At 49.8% G+C, this 25051-nt stretch overlaps 1 long non-coding RNA gene across 6 annotated transcripts; it reads right to left on the bottom strand.

The window, feature by feature from the left end:
• Nucleotides 1-261: 261 nt before the first annotated feature.
• LOC147344543 (uncharacterized) lies at nt 262-22581 on the bottom strand. Of its 6 annotated transcripts, none has more exons than XR_015155391.1 (7): nt 21891-22189; nt 14362-14529; nt 8890-9080; nt 5303-5503; nt 4142-4702; nt 2994-3212; nt 262-1243 (listed from the first exon to the last, which is right to left on the bottom strand). It is a non-coding gene; the product is annotated as an uncharacterized LOC147344543 (long non-coding RNA). The 6 variants fall into 6 exon arrangements; XR_015155393.1 differs by having other exon boundaries at nt 4308-4702; XR_015155392.1 differs by lacking the exon at nt 5303-5503.
• Between the last annotated feature and the right edge of the window lie 2470 nt (nt 22582-25051).

The following is a 25051-nucleotide window of genomic DNA, read 5'->3' as shown; positions in this document are numbered from 1 at the left end:
ACTGACAGCTCAGGATGGAAAAACATCCCTGAAGCTTACGTTGAAGTCCACAATTAAATTAGCCAGTGGTAGTCAGGTGCTCTAATATTTAATGTAAACTGCTTTTCAGGTTCTTCAGAGGAGAAAGAAGCTGTGTGATCTGATCATGAGGACAAATGGGCTCAAATAACTTCCCGAGGATGACAGCTTTACCAATGGAAATGATGAGATTTTACATGAAGAGAATCTATAAGTCTGTTTTTTAAAGAGCAAGAGCACACAGCATTGTAAATCAACTATATTTCAATTTAAAACAGAAAACAAGAACAAACAGCAGGAGGGGTGGAGGGGTCAACACCCAGTCATGGAGTCCCCAGTCTCCTTTTCCTGCAAATCATCCCTGGGTGAGTTTAAATAGGACAAAAAAGTACTACGTTAAGGCCATACTAAAAAGTTACAGTTATTCTAATTAAAAAGGAAACAAGAGACTGTGGTGAATGGTTGGGAAATGGCTTTGTAGACAGCATTCAAGCAGAATCACCCCAGAGTCAGGGACAGAATGAGCTGGGTGCCTCTCCAGCCAGAGGTGGCTCAGTGCGTGAATAAGGCGAGTGCTGGCCCTCTCCTGGGGGGAAGCGACGCCTGGCAAGGACAGGCTGGGGTCTGGCATGCACGTAAGCACCCAGTATGTGACAGTCACAATTACTTAATACTGTTACTGGTAGCACATGTAAAGTGTGCAGCCCTGTGACTGGCATCTTTTTTTTTTTTTTTGACTGTGCAACGTGACATATAAGATCTTAGTTCCCCTACCGGGGATTGAACCCACACCCCTTGTATTGGAAACACAGAGTCTTAACCATTGGGCCACCAGGGAAGTCCCATGACTCATGTATTTAAAAGGAAAAAAAAAAGCCACAGGGTCAGTTCCCGGTGCCCTCACGTGCCCATCTCCTCCCATAGGTGGGATGGAATCTGAACACCTGAACTTCCCTCTGAAAGCCTCTGATGAGCCAACAACCAGTGAAATCCTTCACCTTATGGGTGGCTGTAGAGAGGGGTTCAAGGACAAAGCTGGGACGGGGGGCCGTGAGGTCTCGACAGCATCGTTCACCTGACCCAGGCCACGGGGCTAGGCCTGGAGACCTGCCCTTTAGAGCGGTGGTGTCCGACAAGTTTCCGTGACGACAGAAGTGTTCTTCATCTGTGCTGCTGGAGCTCGTGGCCACTGAGCCCGTGAAAGGTGGGGAGTGCAACTGCAGATCTGGGTATTCACATTTCATTTTAATTAATTTCTTTAATCCATTGATAATTAATCAGCTAGTTGATTACATTTAAACAGCTAGCTGTGGCTGGCGGATGCTGTATTGGAAGTAGCCTGGACGGCTCCTTGCCAGGAGGACTGGCAGGTCTGAGCCCCACGGTGGCCTGAGATGCTTACAGGCACCAGGCAGGAGGCTACTCCTCGCCTCCTCTCCCCAACCTTCCCACCACCAAGCAGGATCTCCTCCCCCAGCTTGAGAGCGTACACACGGAGCCCTGCATACCCCAGCTTCCAGCCCCTCCTGCCAGGGGACCCCGAGGCAGCCAAGCCTGGCACAGCACTTGATGCTGCCAATTAAAGAGCCTGGCTGGGCCCCACGCAAGCCAGGCAAGATCTCAGGAGGGCTCTCACACCCCCCAGGCTGGTGGACGCAGCCAGGTCAGCCTCTCGCCGGCCAGCCCACATCCTGCTCCCATCGGTCCTGCCTGCTTCTCAGGAAGCCCTGTTGCCCTCCTGGGCCTCCACGCGGGTGCTGGAGGCGCAGACAGGCCAGAGTGGCTGCCACGCCCACTCCTGGAGGCCTTACAAGCCCGCCAGCACACACACACAGCCCACACGTGCTCACACACGCATGCATAAATCTGCAGCCACACACGCGTGGCAGCCAGGTGCACACAGGGACACACGTGCTCACAGGCGTGCACATGCGGACACGTGTTCACACAGCACTCGTCCTCACACACGCTGACCCTGACCTCTGCGGCAGTGACACAGGGAGACCAGTGCTCACCCTACGTGAGCCTCGACTTCCTCATCTGAAGGCAGGGATAAATCAGTGTTTTAATAGTCCTTAAAAGGGGAAATAATTTACCCTTTGGGGATGTTGTAAGCCTTAAATAAGATCACAGAGCATGCAATGCACAGTGGTGATGATGGTGGCGGAGGGGAGGGTGCTCCTTAGGGTGACAAGGAGCAAAGGTGAGTCGGGGCTGAGCCCCTTTCGGAAGCTGCCCTGGGTTCTTTCAGCTTGAAGCTGCCCTGGGTTCTTTCAGCTTGAAGCTGCCCTGGGTTCTTTCAGCTTGGCCGTGGATTTGTTTTCTCTCTGCGCGTTTCCAGCACCTGAACTCACAGGCTCTAACTTAGAGGTGGTTCAGGAAACAGGATGAGCCCAAAATTCTGAGACTGGTTGCATGGATGGGGGTCAAAGCTTGAACAAAGTTAAATTTCAAAGGGCAGGAAATCTAGTGCAATTTAGAGTTAAGGATGGGGCTTCCCTGGTGACTCAGATGGTGAAGAATCTGCCTGCAATGCAGGAGACCCAGGTTGGGAAGATCCTCTGGAGGAGAGAAAGGCTACCCACTCCAGTATTCTTGCCTGGAGAATCCCATGGACAGAGGAGCCTGGCAGGCTACAAGGGGTGGCAAAGAGTCAGACATGACTGAGCAACATGCACACACACGCGTGCGTGTGCACACACACACACACACACACACAGGGCTGAGGATGCGGCAGACCATAGGAGGTGTTTAGAAATACCCTGGAGTGGAATCACCTCCTCTCATTGTCCCTTGGCCGGAGTCCCTGAGGCTCAGGGACAGTCCCTCCTCCTCGCCTGAGTCTCAGCGTCCAGGGTGAGCTGGCAGCTCTGAGTCGCCCAGCATCACTCCTCCCAGGAGAGCCCTCTGAGCCTCACAGCTGTTCAGTCCCCAGCACAGGTTCGCTCGACACACACTCTCCTCCCTCACCTCACCTGGCCGTCATCACCTGGGCCTTCTGCCTGTCCCTCGGGTGACTTCTCGTTTCCACGCCTGAGCTGGATGTGCTTCCTGTGTTCACCCCATTATCAAGGAGGCTGGAAAGGGGCTGAAGGTCATTTCATTCACCAAATTCCTCCTAGGGACGATGCTCTTCCAGGCTCACCTCAGAGATACTGCAGCTTTGGTTCCAGTCCATTACAACAAACCGAATACTGCAATACAGAGAGTCACACCAAAATTCTTTTGATTTCCCAGTGCATATAAACATTCCCTTTACCCTATACTGCTGTCTGTTACGTGTGCAATAGCATTATGTCTAAAACACAACATTCAAACCTTACTTTAAAAACCCTTTATCGCTAAAAATGCTAAACATTATCTGAGTCTTCATCAAATTGTAATCTTTTTGCTGGTGGAGGGTTGAACATATTGCGAGAATTACCAATATATGGTACAGACACAAAGTGAGCAAATGCTGCTGGAAAAATGGTACCAAATAGATGTGCTCAATGCAGGGTGGCCACAAACCTTCAATTTGCAAAAATCACAATATCTGTAAAGTGCAATAAAGTGAAGCACAATAAAAGAAGGGTGCTCATACAGAAGAAATACCCTGGTAGCTCACTTGGGGCAGAGAGCAAGCTCTCATAACAAAAGGATGCAAAGCTGCGCATGAGGGTGGGGTCCCGGCACTGGGGGAGCCCTTCCTTATGCTGAGCGCTGAGTGCATCTGCAAGCTTTGGGGACAGGAACTGGGGTCAAGCTGATTAAGGAGCTGATTGCAATCCCATGGACTGTAGCCCGCTGGTTTCCTCTGTCCATGGGATTTTCGAAGCAAAATACTGCAGTGGGTTGCCATTTCCTCCTCCAGGGGATCTTCCCAACCCAGGAATCAAACCCACACCTCTTACATCTCCCGCATTGGCAGGCAGGCTCTTTACCACTATTGCCACCAGGGAAGCCCTGATTAAGGAGCCAGGAATCCTACTTCCCAAGAGAAATCCCCAAGAGAAGCAGGTGGAGCAGCAACATGGCAGAGGGTCCAGAGAAGAGTCCATGGAGTGTGTGGCAAGAAGGGCCTCGGGCTGTGAAGTTGTTCCCTGAGTGAGCAAGGCAAATCCCCGAAGAAACCTTTACTAACCTGTGTGAGATTCACTCGGGATCGTGTGGGGATGATACTTCTGGAGACCCAACCACAGCCGTCAACACCACGACTGTGTTTTGCTGCCAGGAAGGATCAGGGCCAATCGTCGGCCACTGAAGTCACACGGTAAAGGGACAGCTGCCACTTGGGCCCCAATTCTAACCTCTGTTTACTCCGCTTTCTGCGTCGTGCGAGTTGAATTGCATCACCTCCCAAAAAATGTTCAAGTCCCCTGGGACCTGAGAATGTGATCTTCTTGGGAAACAGAGTCCTTGCAGATGTCATCTGGCTGTGAGGAGGGCCTCCAGGAGTAGGCTGGGCCCTGCTCCAGCAACGGCCTCGCTCACCAGAAGAGGAGAATCTGGACAGGGAGACGCAGGCAGGGAGAGTCCCATGGGAAGAGGGAGATGGAGGCTGGAGGGATGTGCTGTGAGCCCAAGCACGCCGGCATCACCAGGAGCTCAGAGACTGGACCACAGGCTGTGACAGCAGCCACAGGAAGCTGCCCCACAGGGCTTCCCACACGGACCTGGCACCCAGTAGGGGCTCTGTACAGATCTGTGGAATAGAGAGGAAAAGTGTGCAGTTTTATAGAAAACCTGGGGCTACGAGATGCTTGCGAAGGGCCAGCTGGCAGCTCCCAGTCTGCTCCTTAACTCCTGGGCCTGGAGAGAATCCTCAGAAGGGCCCCCCCGACCTGACCGCCTCTGCCCCCCTCCCCCTTCACCTCCCCTCCCCCACCCTCCACTCCCCTCCCCACCTCCATCTAATCACAGTCCTTGCGGCAGCCGCACAGACTGGTTGGTCCAAATCTCTTTTGTTCCTCAGCCTCTTCCAGAACTCATCTAACCTTCTCACTTCTGAGAGTTTTCTCTCTAACTGAAACCATGTAAATCAAACTACTCCATGGAATCCTCCTAACAGATATCTTTTATAATCCCCTCCCTTTGAGTGATAGGATAGATCTTAAAAATTCTCATCACAAGGAAAAGGACGTGTGACTCTGTGAGTTGAGGTATGTCCCCTAGACTTACCCTGGTGATTACCTTGCAAGGAATGCACAATCATGCCCTTCCATCGTCCGCCTCAAACTTATACAATATTAAATGTCAAATTATAGCTCAATAAAACTGGGCTGGGGGCTAAGAGTGGACCTACTATTATCTGAGTGGATCCAGTGGATCAAGAAGGCATCCCTCCTTCACTCATACAAGAGCAGCGGGAGAGTCAGAGCGGATGGAAGTTTCCTGGTTCAGTTCCAAAGCAGAAGGGCCAAGCTGCAGCCTTCGGGCCACATCTGGGCACTGTCTGCTTTTGTACGGCCCACAAACTAAGAATGGTTATTACATTTGTAAACGGCTGAAAAAAATCAAAAGATGAATAATATTTCATGACACATGAAAATTATCTGAAATTCACATTTCAGTGCCCATAAATAAAGTTTTATTGGAACAGGGCCACGCTCGTTCATTTACAAATTGTCTGCAGCTGCCTCAGAGCCTCGGTGGCAGAATGGAGTAGCTGAGACAGAGAGGGGATGGCCTGCAAACCGGAAACACTCATCATCTGGCCCGTTACAGAAAAGCTTTGTGGATACCTGCTCTTGATGCTTTAAAGGACCTTCGAACACCACTGTGGGCCCAGCCACACACTACCCACAGGTGAGGCGTGGGCAGCTTGGGGTGACCAAGCAAAGCACAGCACACTTTTCCAGGAGAGTTCTGACATTTTCTTACACCACGTACTGTGAAGATGGCTAAATAATCTGCACACACACAGTGACTCTTCTATAGAAGAGAGAAGAGAATCTGCTTTGTCTTCCCGTGCTTAGTCACTCAGTCGTCTCCAACTCTTTGCGACCCTTTGAACTGTAGCCCGCCAGGCTCCTCCGTCCATGGGATTTCCCAGGCAAGAATACTGGAGTGGGTTGCCATTTCCTTCTCCAGGGGATCTTCCTGACCCAGGGATCAAACTAGTGTCTCCGGTGTCTCCTTCATTGCAGGCAGATTCTTTACCCACTGAGCCATCAGGGAAGCCCTGATATTTTGTCTTTCTACATATAATTTGAAATTATTTTAGAAAAAAAAACAACACCGAATATTTGGTGCCCTATAGTCATCTCTGTGACAGAGAGATCTCACCTTACATTCAGAGGATTTTGGGGTTTGGGGGGTTAGCATCATGAGATGACAGCCCCTCAATCACTCTAGGCAAAAGACCCAGGAGACTACTTGGGAAAAGCCAACGGCCAGTAGAGTCTCCTCTGAGCTCCAAGGGACCCTTGCACCTTCACTTCTGACACAGCCGTGGACTCTCAAATAAGAAGCATGAGGCAGGAAACTAGCATCTTAAAGAAAGAAGATAAAGCCATCTGCAGGAACATGGATGGACCTCGTGGTGATCACACCGAGTGAAGTAAGACAGGCAGAGAACGACAAATATCATGTGATACCGTTTGTATCTGGAATCTAACAAAAGGATACAAGTGAACTTACTAACAAAACAGAAATAGAGTCAGACATAGAAAACAAACTTAGGGTTTGCAGGGGGTAAGCGAGGGGGAGGGATACATTGGAAGATTGGGATTGACATGTAAACACTTGTATACATAAAACAGATAACTAAGAAGGACTTACTGTGCAGCACAGGGACTCTATGCAACCCTCTGCAGTAACCTATATGGGAAACGAGTCTAAAAGGAGTGGACACGTGAATCTGCAGAACTGATCCACGTCATTGCACTGAAATTAACACTACAGTGTGAATCAACTACACTCCAACAAAAATTAATTAACTTATCACGGGAAAAAAGGTAAAAAAAAAAATAAGTAAATAAAAACAGAAGATGAGACTCTCACCAGAAAGCGTAGTCTTAGGACGGTCCCGTCAGTGTTTCTGCAAAACATTTCTGTTCTGAGCACTGTAATTTGACCCTTGATACAGGAATGCCAAAAGAGAAAACCCTGGAGTCAAATCGGGCAGAAAGCAGATCAGGTGTAATTTTCTTTTGCAATCTGAACAAAAGACATTTCCTAACCAAGCCAAATAAGGGGGAAAGAGTTATACAGATAGATACAGAAACGCACACATAAACGTGCTTCATGCGAAATTTCAAATGGCTCAGCGACAGCTCTGAGAACCTGTCTGGGGATCATTTTATGGAGAAGCAGTCAGAATGCAATCAATTAGAAAAGCAAGAAGGATGTATGTTCTGTCATTTCAGTGGGAAAATGGCTGCTTGATTTTCCTTGGCGTGCTCCCTCATAACCACTTTGAAGACCTCTCAGCTGAGAAAGGGAACCCACATCCTGAACCTTCCCACATGTTCCTCCCATCAGCTACAAGTTCATCTTTCATCATCTAAGTGGAGCGCGTAGAGGATGCGCTGGGAGCCTGGAGAGGCTTGCAGCCCCGCCTCCACCGCTCTCAGGGTGCCTGCTGTGCGTACTCAGTCGCTCAGTCGTGTCCGACTCTTCGTGACCCCATGGACTGAAGCCCACCAGGCTCCTGTGTCCATGGGATTCTCCAGGTAAGAATACTGGAGTGGGTTGTCATGCCCTCCTCCAGGGGATCTTCCTGACCCAGGGATTCGAACCTGCGTCTCTCATATCTCGTGCACTGGCAGGAGTGAATTCTTCACCACTAGCGCCATCTGGGAAGCCCAGCTCTCGGGGTATCTTTGAGGAAATCACATCATCTCTTTCCTTGTGCCTCAGTGTTCTCACCTGTGCAATGGGAGTGAAGCCCCCCCCACCACCCCCCGCACCTTGCTTCCTCCATCTCGGACTGTGGAGTATCTACTGAGACTGAAGGAGTGAAGTTTGTTCAGCAAGGAGAATATTCTTATATTTCTCTGTGAATGATGAATGATGCGTGCGTGCTCAGTTGTGTCCACCTCCTTACAACCCCATGAGTGGTAGCCCGCCAGGCTCCTCTGTCCATGGGATTTTTCTGGCAAGAATACTGGAGTGGGTTGCCATGCCCTCCTCCAGGGGATCTTCCTGACCCAGGGATCGAACCTATGTCTCTTGGTCTCCGGCCTTGGCAGGCAGATTCTTTACCACTAGTGCCACCCGAGAAGCCTATATTTCTCTCTAACAAAAAGAAAGCCTAGAGCAGGTTTTGGAAAGCACTTCTGAGTGTTGATACACGGTAGGTTCCAGTGTGTCTATTCAGCCTGAATGGAGAATGCATTCACCACATGGAGACGGGTGGGCGGACGCTAAGCATACAGACAAAGTGCATCTTCCGGCCACTCTCTACCCTCCAGGAAAGTGTGAAGGGCCTAGAATCCGTCAGAGTCTGTTTTTCTGCTGCCTCCAGCCATAAAATACTCACAAAACAAGAAAACTACATTGACACAATCCCCCAGATAGATCAGAACAGGAGAGAGATTTTCATGGGCAGACGGGAGCCGAAAGCTGAATCTTCCTAATGGTCAGGATTTATATCAACCCAGAGTATCTTAAACATCTCAGCTCCAGCAAAACATCAGATAAAAAGTGGGCCAAGTCATTGGATTTGTGAGGCCATCTGAGGGCTTGGCCAGGCCAGGTTCAACTGAAAAGAGCTACACCAGAGGAACATCTCATTGGCAAGGGCTACTGTGGGCTTGCATGACCTAATATCCTATGAATTGAGATGTTTTAAATGTATTAAACATTGGTCCCTTTTTTTTTTTTTTTTAGAAATTACACTGACAGAGGCTTCCTTAAACATTATTTGAATAAAGCCTCATTACTCACAGTCCAAAGAAGTTCATTAGAAGGAGATGGCTTTGGAAAGGAATCAAGAAGCTCCTCTTTCTTCTCAGCAGTGAATTACATTAGCTACTTCCTAGTTATTTAAATCTTGAAATAAAAGATGTAAACGCTGCAGTGACATCTTAAGATCATTGGAAAGGCAGGTCTTGCATGCACAAAAATGCCCAGCTGGTCTGCAGATAAAACAGATTGATAATTAGTTGCAAAATGTAACATTTCATCAAGAATATTTTGAATAATCCAATTTATCTTTGTCAGATATGCAGCACATATTTTTCCGGGGAGCAGCTTTGTTCTTTAACATAATATTATAATTTCAGGCTGCTAATGAAGGCGCCCGCCGGCCGGCCGGGCCTTGATGTGCGGCGTGGCGGGGAGCGCGCCGCGGCCGGGGGACCGGAGCGCCCGAGCGCGCCGCGCCCCGCTGCCGCCACCTGCGCGCAGCGGAGCGGGCTTCGGGCCGCGGGCCGCGGGCGATCAAAGGGCCGGCGGGCGGCAGGGAGGGCGCCCCTGGCGGGCAGAGCGCAGGCCGGCGGGCGGGGGCTCCACTGACTCCGGCTTCTAATTAACCGATGCGAGCACGCGCTCCCCGACCCCGACCGTGATGGCGAAGGCGGGTGGGCGCGCGTGCACGCTCGGGGGTGGCGGCTGGGCCGCCGGGCATCCCCAGGGGCGCGACCCGGGGGTGCACCCTGCGTGGCCTGAGCGGGGATGGGAGCGGGCAAGGAGGATGCCGCCGCCTCCGTGGTCCGCAGGAGCTGCAAACTCATCTTCAAGGGCTCTAGGAACCCCTGGTGCCAGGAGACAATTAAGGCCCACGTGCTGGTCGATCCTTTCTAGGGGCAATTTATCACTTTACATAAGGCCTGTTGGAAACGCCAGGACGCCCGTGTTTACATGGATGAGTGGGAGCTACTTAGCATAAAGTCTGGAGAGCCCAGGAGGCAGCCTCCTCTTCAGACCGAGAGAGGCCGGAGCGCTCTGGAAGAGAGCCCCACTGAGATGCCTTCAAACTACAATGTCCTCCCGGGGCACTGAGGCCACGGCACGTCCAGGTCACCCACACCCTGGGAAACAGTCAGGGGAGGAGAGGCTGGCTGGGTGCAGGTGAGGTGTTGGCAGAGCCTGGAAATTAACCCACCACAGGAAGGGGCCCGGAATTTGGCAAAGCAAACTCCAGGGCGAAGAGTATCCTTCCCTTTTGTCTGCACAAATAACCACCCACTACATGCTATGTGTGGTGAAAGTTTCTTTCATTTAAAGTGTATCATTTCAGCTCTCTGACAATCTAGAGGGGTAGGATGGGGTGGGAGGTGGGAAGGAGGCTAGACAGGGAGGGGACATCCATATACCTGTGGCTGATTCATGTTTATGTGTGGCAGAACCCAACACAATATCGTAAAGCAATTATCCTCCAATTAAAAATAAATTTAAAAAAAAAGAGAAAAATAAAAGGTATCATTTCAGCCACATGTTTGCAAACTGAATTCTCCATTGTTCTACCCCTGCTGGCGTTGTTTGGTGATATTTGGTATTTTCAAAAATAAATTCCTAGGCCACGATTAGAGCTCTCTATGCCTTAGTTCAGAAATCCTGATCAATAAGAGACAGATGCTCCTTTCCTTATTGTCCCCGTTTGAAAGGACAGTGCTACCTGTGTCCGAACATCCTACAGCACAGGTTTGATGACCCCGAAGTGTCCAGGAGGCAGACATTCGTCGCGATGCTGATAATGAAGAATAGTAAACTTGAGTGGATTCAGCAAATTCAGAAGGCTTTGAAAGATTGACCTGCTCATAAGACCAAGCCACGGGGTCGCTCACTCAGAAGATCGCCCCACGAGGAGGTCTTCTCGGCATTCAGCTACTTCCGCTCCTGTAGTCCAGGAGTATTTCAAATGCTTAGCAGTCTCGGGGACCACAGTCAGCAAGGTGGGCTGAGGCTCCTGATTTCACCTCTCCCGATATGTGCATTCCTTGAAGTACACGGTGAGTGTCATTCAGCCTGGGGGGTCCTGCCCTTCGGCGGGTGATGGCCAGTCAAGCCGTCCCTTCTTGCTTCTATTCCTTCCAGGCTCCTTTTGTTACCAGCCTTCCTGGTAATTATGTCTCTTGTCCAGACACAAAGGTCAGTCCAATGTCATCTCTTTTCCTGTGTAAATTCTGACTGTTCTAATGTTCTCTGGGGTTCTGATCACCTAATGCTGCCCTTGAAGGCATGTTTTCTTCTCTGCTCTCCCTTCTGCAAAGCCACTGGAGCAGGAGAGAGCCTGGAAAGCTCTAGAGGATGGGCAGGAGGGCAGGGTCTCTCCAGCTTCCACGCCTGTCCCCGGAGGCCCTGCATCATCCCCACTCCATTCCCTGCCCTGGCCGGGGGGCTCCTCGGAGTACCATGGAGGAGAAAGGTCACCCCATGTTAGAGGTAGGCTGGTGCGCGCTCCTCTGTGGGACCATGACCCTGGCACAAAGTGCTAGGGGACTTGCCCAGGCTCCATAAGCAGCTGTTGACGTCCTTTAAGAAGCCCATCAGAAAGGTTGGAGAGACGCCCTCGCTTTATGTCATGGCTGGTCAGGTCCACCAGCCGCAGTCTAAGTCCGAAAGAGCCACTGCAGCACGCCCGCAAGAGGGGGCCCTGGGGCCCAGCCCTCGGCTTCCGGACAAGTCAGGGACCCTGAGGTACCCCTCCTCAGACTGGGCCAAGCACCCTTGTGAAGCCTCTTCACCCGTGTGTCCTGCTGGGCAGGGAGTCCCCAGGGCCCAGGCAGGGTACCTGGTCTCTGACTCCCCAGTGCCTGCATCGGTTCAGCCACAAAGCAAATGCTCAGTGAGTGCTAAGTGGCCAGAAGCAGAAGCAGGACCCTCAGGGCCAGCAGACCACCAAGACAGTCAGTCCCCCTTTGGGTATCCCCAGCACAGAACGTGCCTGTGTGCTAAGTCGCTCAGTCGTGTCCAACTCTTTTGCAACCCCATAGCCTGTAGCCCACCAGGCTCCTCTGTCCATGGAATTTCCCAGGCAAGAATACTGAAGTGGGTAGCCATTGCCTTCTCCAGAGGATGTGCCCAACCCAGGGATCAAACCCGCGCCTCATGCTTGGCAGGTAGATTACCCCTGAGCCACCAAGGAAGCCCCAGCACAGAACAGACTGGCACAAACAAGACCCCCACAGCCCCGTGAGCACCTATGAGAATCCCACCCACGCTTGACCCACCCAACAGACAGAACAGACAAGCACCATCAGCAGACCCCTGTCAGCAAAGGGCAAATCCTGAAGCAGGACATGACTGCTCCTGAGGGCTTCTGTCCGCCAGCCCAGGAAGGGAGCTGCCCACAGGCAAGTCTCCTGGGCCCCGAGTCTTCCCAGGCCTCCTGTCCCCAGACCCTGCGCTGCTCAGAGGCCTGCAGCGACTGCCCAGCCAGACTTATCACTGGTCGTCAAGGCCCCACATGCAGCTGCCCCAACAAATCTTTATTATCTCCCTCCCCTGTATGAACCGTTTCCGAGATGAGCAGTCCTCTTCACGGTCTGAGGCTCCCTACCCTGAAGGTCCTCCTCTTCCCTCTAAGCCAGTCTGTGTCCTGCCCGCCGAGCTAGGCTTAAACCCTTATGGTCCCCACCCCTGCAAGTTTCACAGCACCTTGAACGCCCCACAGCCATGAACCTTCCTCACGCGCCTACTTGCTCTTTCTGCAGCAGGTAGACCCTGCATCTCTGTAGCCTCGGGATCTGCGCACAGGAGCGAACCTACAACCATCTGGGGAGGGGGTGGTTGGACGGCCACCTGCCCACACTGTAGGCACCAGGCAGGGTTGAACAGAGCGGTACACAGTGTGGGGCCTGGTCTGGACTCCTTGGCCTGTTTCTGCCCCTTATATGTTTTTATGCATCCCTAAACCAAAGATCCCTCCTGTGACCCTCTTCTCAGAGCCCCGATGGCTCCGTTTCCTACCTCTTACTTTCTTTCTCCATCCTGGGGGATAAATAAAGATCTGGTCGTATCAATAGGGCCACGTCCCCAGCATGGCACTGGGCCCTCCAGTCTGGCCACAGCCAACCTCTGAGCCCTGTCTGAGGGCTCAGCCTCCTAACCTCACCTTGGCCACACTACGTTCAGTCCAGCTCTCACCCGTCCCTGCCTCTGCCCCATGGCCTCTGCTGGAAACGCCGTTTCCCCTCCTTTCTCTGCCTTCCATGCCATGGACATTCCACAGGCATCCCTCTTGGGGCCCTGACCCTAGCGCCCAGCAGGCATTATCTTGTGGCTCAGCCGTGTTTGGTAGTTACGTGGCTCTCAGAACCCACATGGTGTCTGGCCAGTTCCTACAGTGATTAGTGGGACTTTCTCTCTCTCCCACTGGACTCATCATTTCATGAAGACAGAAATGAGGGGCCCTGTTTACTTAGCACATCCTAAGCCTCAGTGAAAATTTTCTGGATAAAGAAATGAGGGCCTCCAACCAATAAAGGCCTCCAGCTGGGCACAGTGGAAAGGTGTCCAGAGTATTAGGTTTGCCAGGCAGGGATGAACAGAGCGGTAAGCAGTGCAGGGCCATGGTCTGGAAGCCCAGCTCGTGGACCTCAGCCACGAGCCTCTAGATGTTAAGAAGGGAAGAACAATGAAAAACAGCTCAGTGTATCACAGAAATAGTAATTCATGTGAGTTTGGGTATGAAGGTGAACTAAGGTGAAAATAATTTTTTCTTGGATGTCAAGCAAATTCTTTCACAGTTCTCCTCGAAAAGCCCAAGCTAACTACACTGAATAATAAAAAGTGGAGCAAACATCAGTGATGGAGTCAGTGTTTTCTCTTTTAGGCACACATTTACTCAACACGACAACGTGGCCATGCTTCCCTGACTGTCCTTCGGGGCCCCACGGACCATTGTTGAGCAGATGGCTGAGTCCCCACAGGGCTCCCTGATGGGGGCAGCCTGACTCAGAGGTCCCCGATCCAGGGGCACCTACCCATACCTGGCAGTGATGGGTCCCCCCAGAGTCGCTTGCTCCAAGGCATCCTGGCCTTCAACTAGGTCACGGGCACTTGGTGAGCAAGACCCTGAAGCCCGCTAAGTGCCTTGACCTTTGTTTCTAGAGTATTCATGGAGCCAACAGCAGAAGCAGGCCTGTTGCAGGAATGGTAGAAAGGACAGCTAAATGTTGAAGGTTCTGGAAACCTTCCAGAAAGATTCAGCAATACGGGCTGCTCCACAAATCATCCTGGGAGGCCCAGGCAGATCCTTTTCCCTTCCCACCTGTCCCAGGCCCTCTCTCTGCATTCATTCAGACCATCATCTCTGCCATGAAGTACCCTTCTCCCCAGGGCTCCTTCTAGAAAAATTCTTCTCAGTCTTTAAGGCCTACATCAGGTTATTACTCCTGCTGGGGAGGCTTTCCCAGATGTTTCCAGTCTGCTTTTCTTTCTGCACTCCCACAGAAAGTCGCACCAGTGGCTCACCTGTGCACAGGTATGTGTTGGTGAGGCTTCTCCTGGGGCTGGCATGTATGTAGCTGTCTCACACGCCAGGGTTGTGCTTCTAAAGACAGAGGAGCCACGTTGCCTTCATCACAGCATCACCAGGGCCTGGCAGCATCTCAGCAGGGTCAGGCAGGTATTCAAAAGATGCTTGATGAAAAGGAGGGAAGGGAGGGCAGAGGGAGGGATAAGGATTTGAGAGTCACCCGAGGCAGGTTCTTCTTGTTCCTAAGTTATTGGAACTCTAACTGTAACCCTAACCCTAACCCTAATTCTTGTATGTCTGCTTGTCTCTTGAGTTTTTATCTTAATTTTTTGTGTCTTAATCTTATCAAAAGCAAAAAAAAAAAAAAATCAAGGGCTTTTTGCTTGTTTTAACTGAGATGTAATTGACATATAACATTGTATTAGTTTCAGGTATATAGCATACTCCCGGAGAAGGCAGTGGCACCCCACTCCAGTACTCTTGCCTGGAAAATCCCATGGACGGAGGAGCCTGGTAGGCTGCAGTCCATGGGGTCACTAAGAGTTGGACATGACTAAGCAACTTCACTTTCACTTTTCACTTTTCACTTTCATGCATTGGAGAAGGAAATGGCAACCCACTCCAGTGTTCTTGCCTGGAGAATCCCAGGGATGGGGGAGCCTGGTGAGCTTGGGTCTATGGGGTCGCACAGAGTCGGACACGACTGAAGTGACTTAGCAGCAGCAGCAGCAGCATACTCCATATCTGTATATATGGTGAAATTATCACCACAGTGAGTCTAGTTAATATCCATTACGGTACTCAAGTATACATTTTTTTCCAGTTATTTTCATTCAGTTTTTTTTTAAGCCAATGAATATACAATGAGTATTTTCGCTGTCACAAAAGATGAAAATGTCTTATACCCTGGGCCCTTACCCTCAACTACCCAAAAAGAGGTCAGACCCAAATATCCAGGCTCAAGGCTGTAGAAAAATGAGAAATCAGATCTTGGATTCAGGGGCTAGAGTGCTAGGTGGACCAGAGCGGAGCAGGGATGGATGGGCTCAGACAGGTGCACACAGACGGAAGGAGCACAGCCCTGACCCCGAGCGCAGAAATCAGAGAGGAGAGGGTAACAGCCTCGAGCTGCAGGGCCCTGGGGGCAGGCACGCTCTGGCACGAAGCCTGGGGCCCCCACACTGTGCCCGAGCAGAGATGCCCGGCTCCCTCCAGGGACAGCACCGACACAGAGCGGCCTGGCCCAGGGAATGGACTTCCAGGCTGGGCTGAACCCCGCTGAGCCTTGTGTCCTGACCAGCCTGTGATTTGACCCCCTGTCCACACTGTTATTGTTCAGGCACTCAGTCGTGTCCAACTCTCTGTGACCCTATGGACTGCAGCACACCGGGCTTCCCTGTCCTTCATCATCTCCCAGAATTTGCTCAAACTCATGTCCACTGAGTCGGTGATGCCATCCATTCAACTCTGTCCACAACACTTCCCCAGGTTTCTTTCTGCTGCTGAGAAGCTGGAGATGCTCCTAGGAGCCTGGCAGAGAGGGCTGGGGGCTGAGTGCCTGATTTCCTGTCACCCACTCCCAGGGCCCCCAGCTTCTCTCTTGCAACTCCTTGTATGTCTTCTTTCCCTGTGCCCGCACAGCTGGCAATTCTTTCTGCAAGCATCCCTTTGCTTGTTTCATTTCTGTCGCTCAGCTGACTGTAAATCCAAGGAGCAGGGCTGGTGCTATCTCATGCACCCCAGTCTTTCCAGGAGACACAGGCCCCAGTGTCTCCAGGGCCTGACACACTACTCCACACACAGTCGGTGCTGAGGGAATGTTCTCTGCTTGGAGCCATAGCTCTCTCCAGTAACTAGTGTCTGGCTTTGCTCCCTCTGGAGACAGAAGGGAGGTCCCAGCAAAACCCAGATAACGTCGGGGTTGGGACGATGCCTCTTGTCTTTCTCAGAAAACATCTTAGACATGGAGCAGATTTCATCACTTGCACAATGCAAATGATTTCAGCGGCTCCTCCAAATACAATTTTCAAAATACAAATTAGTAGCGCCATACACATGGATGTCTCACTTGACTCTTCGATGCCAAGGAAGGATCCAGTGTGAGCCGCCCAGCTCAGCAGGGTGTCTGCGTGCAGATTATCAGCAGGGCAGGCCCTCTGGCCTGGAGGGGAGTCACCCTGATTGCCCGGAAAAGTTGGGCCACCGCAAGTCTCTACTCATGTACACAGTGGGAATGTGCATAAACAAGACACAGACAGCCCCAAACGCCGAAATTAAAGAACTGTTTCTTTCCAACAATTTGGTCTGCAGCTCTGACTATTATCTGGGGATAAATCAGTTTGCAGCAGCCGTAGACAGCCATTTCCGTGAGAGTCCCGCGCAGCTTAACTGGAGAAGCGTGTTAAAAGTTAAAGGACCTTCATCACATTAAGAACATGAATTTTTCTAACCATAAATTTATTTCACTGAATTCCTGAGCCATAGAGTCACCCTACACTCTTCCTTGTAAATCAGAGGGGGTGTACCCACTTCCTGATGTTTGCCAATTTGCTGTTTTTCCCGTAATTAGGAAAAAATGCAACTCACTAGAGTTACAAGCCCAGAGGAGATCGCAGGATTGAGTTGAGTTGTTTAATATCTGCCAAGACTCGATGCTTTGTAAAGACGGGGGTGGGAGGTAAAAGGGCAAAAAGAAATGATTATCTAAACCCAGGGGTGATAAGACCTAACATCAGATGTGGTCACCAGGCCCCTCAGAGTGGCTTTGCTCTGTCCCCCTAAATGCGCGGAGCCATCCATTTATACACTGAGTAGAAAGAGGACGCGGGGTTAGGAACATTAAAGCTAACAGAAGTAAAACTTAAAAGTCCTGGGGAAATGTGTCTGCTTCCAGGTGTGTGGAAAGACCCCAGACTAGGACACAGAGCCAAAGTGCGCCCCAGAGCGTCCAACCCAGGTCTTTCAGAAACGCCGTGTGTGAAACCTCCACACCCTTGTTTTGCAGGAATTATGACACGAGCAGAACTGACGATAGGCCTGTGGCAGCAGCTCCTGAATCTCTAATGGCCACTGGAAAAAGGATCCCTTTACACTCACGTTTATCCTGAAAATGAAAACGGTTTCCATACATCAGATTTTCTTTTTTTAATCCTTCAGGACATATCCTAACCTCTGATTTGTGGCAAAGACGGGTGTCCATTTTGGCAAATATACCTTCACCAAAATCAGCTACCCACCAAGTGTGTTATTACAAGCCACATAAACACAAGCTGGTCATTTCATACTTCGGTTATCCCTACAGATGCTATTTTATAGGAATTACTTTCACTGTTTTTGAAAAACACATTTGTATCCATAATTATTAATAAAATAAATATTAATGAAAACATTAAAAAAAACAACAAGTGTTTATGTAGCCAAGAGAGTCCTTTGACATGGTCTGGTACATGGCAGGGACTCAATAAATATTTGAAGAATTAACTTAAAATGAATTGAACCTCAGACTTTTTTTTAAAAGCTATATCATTTTAGTTCTACACATGAAAAACACTTTCATTTCCATTCATTCTAAAAAAAAAATAAAAATAAAAACAAAGAAGCCCAATAATCCCCCTTAATTTTAATCAGGAGATAGCAAAAAAGCAAATAACAACCACAAGCAAACAAGAGCCATTTTGTGGAAAATTGGAACACAAAGCAGTCCGCGTGATGAGACGCATTTCCTTCCTTCACTGCCCACCCCGGTGTCCGTCCCCCCAATAATTCTAGAGACGAGCAGAGCAGACCTTGTGTCTAATCGTCCTAATGACCCTGGCCTTCATATTTAAAATGTCATTCAGAGGTAGTTTCGGGTTGGCAGCTGCTGACGGGAAAGAGCAATAAATAATACTCCTTCCATTTGCACACGAGCCCTGAGCACGGAAGCCTCTGGAAGCGCGTTTGCAGCAGAACACCTTGGGACCCACTATAGGAATGCCACCCCATTTGGTGCCAGGCACCCCGCACATCCGCTTTGAGGAGGGGAGTGGAGAGCAACCTGCCCAATTGGAGTTACAAGGGAATTTAGGAAGACAGAATGTAATTACCTGAACTGGAATCCAGCCAAGGCACTGGGGCTGCTAAAAAAAAAAGTCAAGGAAAAAAAATAACCTTAATTCTCTTAGCTGATAAAAGCCAAGCAGGCTTCTTTCTGCTTATGCTTTGGCAGCATAAGGTGTTTAAATCATCACCAAACAATAAATAAAAATAAAACTTTGCAACGTCTAGCAGGCCCCTCTGACACACACGCGCACACACACACACGAGCTCACTGCAAACTCCTTTGTCCGTGGAGGTGGGTAAGGCAGCCGTGAATCTCCGGGTTCCTTTCCTTTCACTTTCAGGCTCTGTGTTCAGTTGGCGCCGAGGAAGACTGACAGCAGTTTCTGCCCACGGGACGGCCGTGCCACCCTCGCCAAGAAGCAGAACCCAATAAAGGGAGGGGGTCAGGCAATACCCTCCCTGTTTGCTGATTTTTCTCTTTCCAATCTGGGCTTAATTCTGATGAAACCAAGTGAATAAAATAATCATATCGCACCGGGGATGTGAAATTTTAGAGACGTCTTTAGTGAAGTCTCTCTTTTTTTTTCCTGAGAAGGAAAGACACAGACAAAGGAAGATGGCAAGAGAGAAACTGATCTCCGAAGGCCAGGAGGTCGTCTACATGCTTAAAATGTTAATCAGTTGGCTCCAGAGCCCACTCCAGAGGACACGGTCCCATAACATCCACGGCATGAGCAGGATTTCCTCAGGAAAACGTGTCCCCTCTTCATTTCATTAAAAAGCAGAGGTGTTGTTGTCGCGGCTCCAAAGCCTTGCCTGGCTATCTGCTCCCAATCCCCACTGCCCAAGCGTAGCCAATGCCTAAGGATCCAGCTCCCATCACCGTAGCACGAAGTTGTCAACACGAAAATTCCAGTTAAGCTTGTGGTTGTGGTATTCCCCGGAGGGTTAAACAAATGTGTCCAATACGACACCTCAAACTTTCTGGGGATGGTGGGGGGTTGGTGCATACACATTTGTATGGCCCAGTAGACCAGAGTCATTCCTATAAAAGCTACTGAACAAAGAAGTCCAGGTGACTAATTCATTTTTAAACTGGAAGGGCCATGGCTTTTATATCCTGAGACCGGTGAACACTAACAGAATTAAAGTGGAAAATTCACCATTTCATCTGATTCTCTAACATGGCCGTCAGGTCGAAAATCTCCATCATTTACAGACATAGTTTTGAACTGTTTTCCAGCAAGTGAGGACATCTGCACATATTTTTTTTTTTAAGAAAAAAGATATGGAATCCATAAATGTGAAGTGTGAAATGAAGGGAGCGCAGAGAGGAGGAACAAAAGCAGACCTGGGGACTGGCGGAGGCATTCCTCTGCACGCACGCTCTGGCCTCCTTCCAAGGCAAGAAGTGCCGGGGATAACTAGATTAACCCCCCAGCCTCATTGTTCAATTTTGCAGAACTATAAGTATCTCTATGATCCTTGATTGAATTAGTTTAAAATTTTAAAACAAAATGCCCTTACTAATATGTTTATATTCCTACAAATCTATGCTTCTGAGAACGGGCGGGGGGGGGGGGGGAAAGTAGGTTTTGTGCTCAGCTTGGAATCAATTGCTAAGCTGTTTAGGGGACGTTGTGTTTTGGTGAGCTTCCGAGAACCCTTGTGGTTGCTCAGTTAGCACAGTGAAGATCCCCTGGGAAGGGGATGGTGGTTCCTCCCACTGGTGATACAGGCCAGGTGGGGGCTCAGAGGACGGCAGAAGCAAGGCCCCTGAGTTCTCTCCAGTGATTCCAAGAAGCTGCTGAATTTTTAGGAAAACGTAAACTCACCCTTGAAAGTCATACCCATTTGGTTTCTAGTTGGCATACAGAGTACCAACACCACCATGCACGCCTTTCTCCTGCATGGAGTGTTCTTGGTGCTTGGGGTGTGTCTGTGTTTCCAGACTTGTGGACCCCCAACATGGGCCACCCCGATCTCAGCCCTGGCCTGAAATGAGCAGTAAATGGATAGAACAGACACCCGACCCGCACCCACACCCACAAAATCAGGGTGGGAAGGAAGCGGAGGATGGAGAGGGTTTCTTATTAATAATTCATCCTGAGCAACCCCCTGGAGCAGTTTCGCTATGAAATGCTATGCAGAATGCTGCAACACGCTAATTAATATTTTCAAAGTGTTCCGTGGGCCCCCTTTAAAAGCACTTTTGCCATCCATTGAATGTTCTGCATTATAAGTAAAAGATCAATCCTGTCCCCCAATCTTATTGATGAGCTGTCTCACCGACGTAGGATATTAAGAGTCCATACGGTTTTTTTTTTCTTTTCCTCCCTCTGATATCACTCCCAGAGAACTGGGCTTGGAAACTGGCTTCTCTTCTGAGACCAGCTGTTCCTCCCAAGAGTTACAGAAAGGTTCAGGCAGGCAGGGAGTCCCAGGCGTGGACTGCTCTGACCATGGCACATTGTCCCTGCCTCACGCCACCCAATCTGATGTGCAAAATGGAGCCCAAAGGGAGTGTGCTGTCCCCTGCAGGGCGTGCATCCCCAGGCGCAGAGACAGGAGAGGCCTTCAGAAAGCCATGTCGGCTGACATCTCCTCCTTACAGAGGAGTTTCTGATTGACGACGCCCAGCTAAAGGTCCGGGCCTGCCCCTGCACTCCAAGGAGGTGGTTGCTGATCAGAGATTCCTCCCCAGCAGGAGAGCAAAGCCCCCACGGCCAGTGTAGTTTTAGGGCACACACCCTCCCATCAGAAATATCCAGGACCTGGGCAGAGGACTGCAGGGCCTTGAAGCTCTGGCCTCCCTCACTCTCAGCACAGGGCCTCCTGCACCGGCTGGAACCCTAAAGGCATCCCCACGGAGAGCCGCAGAGGGTCACCCGCCATGTCCCCGTCTCAGTGATTCTTCCTAAACGTTACCTGGAGACTGTTTCTCCATTCAAATCAATTGTGCCTATCGATCCAGGCAATTAAAAGAATAGGAAAGGAGTAACTTTTGCCCTTTACTATCTTGCATTCAAGAAAGTGATTTACAGAGTCAATCGTGTCCACTTGGAAATAATCTTCTTTCCATGGTGAAGAATCTTTTCCTCCCGGGAGACCCAAGGGACAGCCTTTGAGTTGAGAAGGGAACAGGGCCTCTCAGGGACACCAGAACCTGTGGGACCCACCCCAAAGTCCTGGCCATGCTGCCCCCTTTTCCAGCTCATAAACAGCACCCAGAATGCCATTGACTGGGATTTTTTTTTTTTTTTTTTTTTTGCTGTGAAATCCACATGACATAAAATTAAGCATTTTCAGTACACAACTCAATGGCGTAGATGACATTCACAGCCGTGCACAACAGACACCTCCTTCTAATTCCCAAACAAGTTCATCACCCCAAACAAAACTGCACCGTGGCCAGCCTCTCTCCAGTCCCCCTACCTCTAGCCCCTAACAACCACCAGTCTGCTTTCGGCCTCCCTGGATTTACCTGTTCTGGTAAATTTGATGCACATGTGATCCTTCTTTGGGACATGCCCAAGGTTCCTCCGTGTGGTGCCTTGGGTCACTACTGTTTCTCCTTTTCGTGGCCAAATGCTATTCCGCTGCATGAGTGTGTCACATGTTAATTAGCCGTTCCTCTGCGGATGGATACTAGAGTTGTTTCTAATTAGCCGTTCCTCTGCGGAAGGATACTAGAGTTGTTTCTAATTAGCCGTTCCTCTGCGGATGGATACTAGAGTTGTTTCTAATTAGCCATTCCTCTGCGGATGGATACTAGAGTTGTTTCTAATTAGCCATTCCTCTGCGGATGGATACTAGAGTTGTTTCTACCTCTTGGCTGTTGCGAATAGCTTTGCTTTAAGAATCTGCGTAAAAATACCTGTTTGGGTTTCTGTCTTCAAGTCTTTAGGGCATAGAGCCCGGAGTGGAATTGCTTATGGAAATTCTGTTTTATCTGGGGGGAGCTGATGGGGATTTTGAGATGGCTTTGCTCAGGGAAGGAGTGCCATGCGTCCACACGTGATGGACTCTGCTGAGAGGAGGAGATGGAGCTTCTTTTATGCCACGTAAAGTTTCACAGGTGAGTTTCTCATCGAGTAAGGAATGGTTTGCTCCACGCTTCCTCCTCCAGATAAACGGATCACCTCCCGCCAAGTAACCCATGCGACTTTGTAAATCTGGGGAGAAGAGGAGAGAAACTCAGGTAACTCCTCTGGCTTAAAGTCTATGTCATTTTATACAAACTCCTCACCCTGTCATACAGGGCTTTTCACGTAGGCCGTATTCAGCCCTCAGGTTTCTTCCTTCCAGACCACACCCAAGCATTCCCCCTCCACTAGACTTAACCATGCACAGGTCCCTAATTCGCTTTTCTCTGACCTGTGGCCTTTGCACATGCTGTTCCATGACCTGAAAATGATTTTCCCTTCTCTGCTCAAAGCTCATATCTTGAAAACTCCTACTCATCCTTCAAAACCCAATTCAGGTGTTTCCTGGTGCCTAAAGCCTTCCTAGCTCTACAGGCAGACTTAACATCTCCCTCCTCTGTGGTCCAGAACCTCCACCCCCATTTCTAACATGTCCTGGTGCCTGAGAGAACAAACACACAGATTCACATAGATTCACACAGACCACGGTCTTCACCTGCTTTGTCGTTCTGTTTCTGCGCCTGTAAAATACATAATAATATGAAGCACAAACCGACTCTACCAGCTCACAAAGGATTATTGTGAGCATTTAATGAAAGGAGAAAATTAAAAATGCGGAGCACCGGGCGCACTGCTTGGACCACAGGCGCAACACGTGGGGCTCAGCTCAGGATAGCCGGCTGCGTGGTATTTTAATTTGTTTGTCTGTCATGGGTGTCTTTCCTCCCTGATCGCGAGCAACCCCAAAACAAGGACTGCACCTTTGCCTTTTCTCCTTCATATCACGAGTGCAAAGCACGTGAATGATGCTCAGAAAATGTATTTGTGGAACGCATTAGAGTTAGTTAACGTACAGGATTGTTCAGCGTGAACACATACATCCAAAGATGACAGTTGTCACTGATTCTTTCTCCTGATACTACGGTGGCTTCAACAGCTCCGAGGTGACGTGACAGAGGAAAAGCCATTAACATTGATTCCCTAAGCCACCTGCGGACATCTGTGCCCTCAGAACAAAGCAGGAGAGGCGGCGAGACAACCTACACACCCCGAGACGGGCTGGGGCTGCCTTGCAGCCTTCAAACCCTCCACTCCTGAGGGCAAACCAGACAGACCAGGATCACGCTATATGCACCTGTTGAATGGCAGTGACTTTCATTTCAGAAAAGCACAAATGAGTCGCTCAGGTGGGAGGGAGTAGCCTGGGCCAGGGGATGGGCAGGCAGGAAGAAGCCAGGACAAGGTAGAGGAAGCCTGTTTGGGTAAAACTGAGCTGCTGCTTGCGGTGTCAGGCTGGGATGCCCTTACCCCTCCCTGATGAAATAAGGACAGATGCACAGGCCTAGCCTCATCATCCCTGCCCTCCCCCACTCCCCAGGGACCTCGACTCCAGGCTCTTCCCTCGCAGCCCCGATCTGTGCAAACACAACCTTCACGTAACATCCAGCTAAGTCCAACTTCATCCATCGACCCTCCTGACCAGCCCAGACCACCACTTCTTACCCATCATGTAGCGTCACATAGATGACTTTGACTCGCCAGGAAACCTTTGGCATGTCCTGCCTTCCCAAGGTGAGTTGAACCATTTTGAGGGCTGAAGCCATGACTTGGTATTCCCACAGGACATGGTTGTATAAGCTCTGTGTTCTTGTGTAGTCATTAGGGCATGTCCAACTCTTTGCGACCCCATGGACTGCACCACGCCAGGCTCCTCTGTCCTCCACTATCTCCCAGAGTTTGCTCAAACTCATGTCCATTGAGTCAGTGATGCCATCCAACCATCTCATCCTCTGTCACCCCCTTCTTCTCCTGCCTTCAATCTTTTCCAGCATCAAGGTCTTTTCCAGTGAATCAGTTATTCACATCAGGTGGCCAAAGTATTGGAGGAGCTTCAGCAACAGTTCTTCCAATGAATATTCAGGGTTAATAAGCTATGTAACATAAGATATAAACTCCGTCAGTATCTTATATGTCGTAAAAGTCCAAGAAATTCCTCTCAATTGTTTAGGAGGAAGTGAGAATCAGAACCAAAATTAAGGAACAGCAGAGCTTAAAAAGGATCTCAAAGAGGGTGTCCCTCAGCCCGTTGTCACAGCAGTGACTGTAGATCCACAGACTCCTTGCAGGAAGAGGCAGAGTCCACCCAATTCTCTTTGCACAGATAAGGCTCTGAGAAGGTCTGCACTGAGGTAACCCGTCCAAATGCACGTGACTAGTGCCTCTCAAATGGATTATAGAACACTCCTCTCACTTCCCCACAGAATACTTTCTAATACCCTGCAGAAATAATGTTTTGCAAACACAATTAAGGCAATGCTAGTTAAAATATTATCTATAATAACACAGGGCAAAGTAATAGAACCAGGAGGTGAAATTATACAGTTTATCAATTCTTTGTTGGCCCAGTGATTATAAAACTAATAGGAAGTCTCCTGGGAGGTAATTGCGTGCCATACCTGAAGGTTAAAAAGTTTATGCCGGATCAGACACGGGGGTGCAG

Source organism: Bos grunniens, chromosome 26 (assembly GCF_055505025.1).
Source record: "Bos grunniens cultivar Pamir isolate PY7600 chromosome 26, Bosgru_T2T1.0, whole genome shotgun sequence".
Classification (NCBI taxonomy): Eukaryota; Metazoa; Chordata; class Mammalia; order Artiodactyla; family Bovidae; genus Bos; species Bos grunniens.
This window is presented reverse-complemented; position numbering and strand designations above follow the sequence as displayed.